Below are 5,874 nucleotides of genomic sequence, written 5' to 3'. Positions count from 1 at the left end.
TGTGGAGAAATTACCCAGAACAAACAACTGAACAAGAGCGAAAGAAAAGCCTTATAACCTCGGACAGACAGAAAAACCACCTTCAGCAAATCTGACTGGTAAGAGTGTGGTGGCGACTCGACAGTGCTGGCTGGGCACCCACAGGTGGCAGCACTGGCGAACTAATTAAGCAACAGGTTGGATCCCCCTGAGAAGAGTGGGGTCTAAACCCTAACCTGGGATCCCCAGCCGAGAGCACCAGAGCCCAAAAGTACACACATAACAACCGGCGGTGAAAAGCAGCAGGGCTGCTCTTTGCCAGAGACAGACAGCTGGAGACACAAAGAGCTATTTAAAGGGCCAATGCACAAATTTTCATTTGTTGTCACTCACCTGGGATTCCAGCAAAGGTGGGAGCAGAGTAGGCTGGAGATGCCAGAGGAGAGACTGGGGACAGAAGCTTTGGAGAGAGAGTGGAGAGAGTGGCCACAGGGATCTCAGTGCTGAGTCCTCCCCCAAACAAAAGCCGCCATCTTGCTCAGGCAGACCACTCCCCTCTGAGCAGCAGCAGCAGCCTGAGGGGAAACAACAGCCCTGCCCCCAAGACTCTGCCCTGGCTCTGTGGTGCTTAAGCCTGACTGCTCAGTGCAATGACTAAATCGACAAGTAAAGGAGATAGCCACAAACATATATCCCTGCAAAAGGCGGGTCAGAGTGAACTAGAGAAACTTGAGAGACTGGAGGAGGAGAGGCTAGGGGAGGAGGCTTGGAAGAGAGAACTGAGAGAGTAGTTGCAGGAATCCCAGTGCTGAGTAATCACCCATACTGCAGCAGCCATCCTGCTCAGACAGACCACTGATCTCCAAGCGGCAGCAGCCTGAGGGGAAACAATAGCCCCAGCTCCTGGAGAAATTCTGCCCTGCACTATGGTGCTTAAACGTGACTGCTGAGTGCAGAGTGACTAAATTAACAACTGAAGGAGACAACCATAGAAAGCAGATCCCTGGCAGTCTCAGAGCAGGCTGCCTAAGGTCAGATGGGGTCAATATCTGACATTACCAGAGGCGGATCCAGAAAGAAAAAACAGTGGTAAATACTAGAGGCTACCTAGACAAAATCTTCCACTGTGGCCTTCTCCATAATTAGTGATATTTTCTTTCCTGCACGGTTTTTTAACATTCATTTCTTGTCCAGCAAGTTTGTGCATATGAAGTCATTAGAATTTATACTGTAGTTTATTTCTCTCCCTTCTTAATAATAGCCTTAATCTCTTTACACCCTTATTAATACTGGTTCGTTTGCTGTTGATACTGAATTGGGATGGGGGGAGGAGAGATTTTTGCAGATGTGAGTTTGTACCCAGGGCTTTGTGGTTTTCTTCTGGCAGTACCTGCACAACAGCATACAAGACATGGTGGGTGGAGTGACCCTCAGTTTGAGATCAAACAAGGGTTTGATCTTCAAATTATATAAAGAACTCACATGACTTCACTCCAAGAAGACAAACAACCCAAATAAAAACTGGGCAAAGGTCTTGAACAGACACTTCTCGAAGGAAGACATACAGAGGGCCCAGACACATATGAAAAGATGCTCAGCATCACTAGCCATCAGAGAGATGCAAATTAAAACCACAATGAGATACCACTTCACACTGGCAAGAATGGCCATCGAATACAAATCAATAAAAAACAAGTTTTGGAAAGGATGCGGGGGAAAGGGAACCCTAGTGCACTGTTGGTGGGATTGCAGACTGGTGCAGCCGCTGTGGAAAACACGATGGAATTTCCTCAGAAAACTAGAATGGAACTGCCTTTTGGCCTGGCAATCCCACTGCTGGGATTATGCCCTAAGAACCCTGAAACACCAACCCAAAAGATCCTATGCATCCCAATGTTCATAGCAGCACAGTTTACAATAGCCAAGTGCTGGAAGCAACCTAAGTGTCCAACAGTAAATGAGTGGATCAAAAAACTATGGTATATTTACACAATGGACGACTACACAGCAGAAATAAAGAAGGAGGTCCTACCCTTTGCAACAGCATGGATGGAACTGGAGAGCATTATGCTAAGTGAAATAAGCCAAGTGGTGAAAGACAAATACCATATGATCTCACCTAGAAGTGGAACCTAATCAACAAAACAAACAAGCAAGCAAAATATAACCAGAGATGTTGAAATCAAGAACAAACTGATAGCGCCCTGGCTGGTGTAGCTCAGTGGATTGAGCGCGGGCTGCGAACCAAAGTGTTGCAGGTTCGTTTCCCAGTCAGGGTACATGCCTAGGTTGCAGGCTATGACCCCCAGCAACTGCACATTGATGTTTCTCTCTCTTTTTCTCCCTCCCTTCCCTCTCTAAAAATAAGTAAATAAAATCTTAAAAAAAAAAAAAAAAGAACAAACTGATAATAACCAGAGAGGAGGTGTGAGGAGATAATGGGGGGCGGGGAGGAATGGTTTTCAGAAACATATACAAATGACATATGGACAAAACCATAGGGGGGTAGGATCAAGGGTGGGAGGTGAGGATGGCTGGGGTGGGGGTGAGAGGTGGGGGGAACATGGAGACAACTGTAGTTGAACAACAATAAAAATGTAAAAAAATACAAAGTTCATGGAAAAGAAAAAAATGAGATTTTAGGTATACAGTTCAAAGACTTAGTAACTTTGTAACTAAATCATAAGTCAGTTTTAGAACATTTCCATTCCCTCAATAAGAACACTGATACCCATTTACAGTTAATCCTCATCCCTCTCTCCCCCGAGGCAACCACTAATCAATCTTCCATCTTCATAAATTTGCATTTGCTGGATATTTCATATGAATGGAATTATACACGTGGTCTCCTGTGTCTGGCTTCTTTCGCTCAGCATGATGTTTTGAAGTCTGTCCATTATGTAGTAGGTACCATAGGCTGTTCCTTTTTTATTGCCAAATAGAACTTCACTGTGTGGACGTACCTCATGTTGTCTACCCCATTCATCCATCATCGGATGTTCAGGTTGTTTCCATTTTGGAGCTGTTACACGCAATGCTGCTATGCACACTCATGGTTTTACTACCCAGAAAGAACCTACATTAACCTATATGTATGCAAATGCATCACATGTATGTAAGTGTATGTACATATGTATATGTCTTTTTTTCTTTGCAAAGTGGGTGTAATTAACTATATTTTACAAAAGAAGAAGAGAGGTTCAGTAACTTTCCAAAGGTCACCTAGTCGCTGGACATGGAAAAGGATTTGAGTGACCATCGTGGCAGCAGAGTAACAGAGGAGAAAGATTAAATCATCAATAGCGCCCCCTGGTTTCTCTGGGGATTTTGGCCAATTGATTGAATCAGGGGCAAATACATGATTCTTTAAACCAGACCATATTCTTGAGAACTTGCACGAAGAAATTCAAAGAAGTCAGGCTTCAATAGTCCACAAACGGGAAGGTCTCTGTACCTTTGGGGATCATGTATATGGAAGAGCAGAGCATTTACACAGGTGTGTGTATGTGTGTGTGTGATGCATGTACATGTGTAAGGGAGTCAGACAGTCTTTTTCTTGAAGGGTTTCCCGTCCAGAAGCCTGGGAGTCCCCACAGAATGTCCTCTCCTGTGCCCGCAGGGGTCCTCTCCAATGGGCAGTGCAGTACTTAGAAAGCAGAGCGGCGATTAAAAGCTCTTTGGCAAGAGGTCAGACAGAACCAGGTTTGAATCTTGTCCATTATTTTGTAGTGGTGTGACCTTGGGCGAATTCCTCAGTCCCTCAAAGCTTCAATTTCGTCCTCTAATGGGGATGGTAACATTTACTTGATAAAATTCATCAGAGGATCACACAAAACAATGAATGTGAAACACTTAGGGTGGTGTTTCGCATATAACTGATGACCAATAAATGATACTTTATGTATTGTCATGTGCATCTTTCTTTTGAATCGCCCTTTATCATTGTGAAATTTGCATGACCCTAAACTAGCAACACCAAATTTCTTTTGCTAGTGTTTACATGGCATTTATCTCTTCCCATCTTTTTTTTTCAATCTTTTGGTGTCCAGACATTTAAAGTGTCTCTTACAAACAGCATATTTAATCTGGTGTGACCATCTTTGTCTTTTCATTGGAACATTTAGTCCATTTACATTTAATGTAACTACAGATATCGTTGTGCTTTAGCCTACCATCTTTCTATTGAGCACTAGGACTTTTATTCCTAGAGAGTCACCTTTCTGGAGTCTTAACCTAAAGCCCAGGATGTTGACCAAAATCCCTCTACCTCAGTGGGACTTGAACCTCTGTCTCCTCGACAGCTGACATCCATTCACCTCTTTAGCTTCTCAGCAGTTGTTTTCTGCAGGGTTTGCTGGCGTTCTCGCTGCATCTCAACCTAGGAGTCAGCCAACAACGTGAAGAGTAGCTTTCTCATTAAGTCCTCTCCATCATTCCCCTTCAAGTCCCAGCTACTCTGGCAGCCTTACCTTCTGATCTCAGCCCAGAAAGGCTGCTGCTTCTGCTATCACCATTCTTCCCACCACCCACCCCCACCCGTGACTTGGCAAAATGCCCTCAGGAAAAAACAGAATGAACATGAAGAGTGCCAAACACATTTCCCTTCTCGGAGGGACCATAGCCTCTCAAATCCTGCCCGCACTGGGTGCTCTCCAATTCCTTCAAACAATTACCTTATATATGTTGTCCAACTTTTATAAGTATTTTGGCAGGAAGATTAATCTGAGACAAACCATTCCCCTATGGCCAGAACCAGAAGCCTTATGTTATTTCCATTTATTGAGCCTGTCTTCGAACTACCTTAGAATGGGCAGCAGACGTTTTTGTTGACAGGCAATTGACTTGATCCTAGATCAGTCTCCAAAAAAAAAATGGAATGACCTCATAAGATGGATCCCAGATGAAACTACCTGAGACATTCCACTGATACAAAACAGAAGTTTAGGCATTTCTTAAAAGTTATTGGTCCTGAGACTACGAAAGAATTCTGGAGCCTATTAAGATTCAAGGTACTTACGTTGCTTAGGATTCTTCCCCAAAGTCATCAAATGTAGGGCAAAGGACCAAGGAAATTAAGAACCAAGTTCATGAGTGACTTGGTGAGCAGGGTGTGCTTTTGAGGGTAGAGCGAAGAACCAGGCACCTGTGTGAGACAACTGCCTGCAAGAGCACGTTTTTAGGTTATGAAGTCATTGACCCGGCCATCATAAATGTCACCCAGGTGCCATTGGGGACAGGAACTGAGTTCACTTCCCCCCGTCATCTCATGAATTACCAAAATTACTTGAAATACTAATTTCTCTAGATGGGTGGGGGGGGGGGGATGAGAATAATCACCCTGAATGTCTGCTGCTCTGGGTCTCACATCCAAAGGAAATTTCTGGTCATGAGCAAGCTCAGTTATTGTCTTGTTCAGGGAGCGTGAGGTTTTCACCCCCTGTTCATCAGTCAGGGTCCATTCAGGGGTCAACAGCCTCATCCATCATGTTAACAGAGTGTTTAATACCAACAGTTGTTGGTAGTAGGAATCAGGTTTTGGACAAATAAAATGGCAAAGCGGGGACACAGAGGAACCCTGGAAGCGGTAACTACAGGGAGCAACTGCCACCCTTAGACGTGGGGAAAAAAAAGGGAGAGCTGGAGGTGACTGAGGTTCACAGGGTTGGAGGAGTGGCCCTGAGAGCCGGAACTCGGGCTTCTGAGGGGCCTGGCCAGCCGTGGGGAGACGTTGAAGCTGGTTCTGGGACTGTGAAAAACTGCAGACAGAACTGTAACCTGTGGTTACTGAAGCCACTCGTCCCTGCCAGGCGATGCTGACAGAGGCACCTTCTCACTCCACCGGCCTCCCTCTAGCGCCCCCCAGTGGCAGAGCTAACAGGGACCAGCTAACAAAGC

This window comes from Phyllostomus discolor, chromosome 6 (genome assembly GCF_004126475.2).
Source record: "Phyllostomus discolor isolate MPI-MPIP mPhyDis1 chromosome 6, mPhyDis1.pri.v3, whole genome shotgun sequence".
Classification (NCBI taxonomy): domain Eukaryota; kingdom Metazoa; phylum Chordata; class Mammalia; order Chiroptera; family Phyllostomidae; genus Phyllostomus; species Phyllostomus discolor.
The sequence above is the reverse complement of the archived record's forward strand: the minus strand, read 5'-3'. Positions refer to the sequence as shown.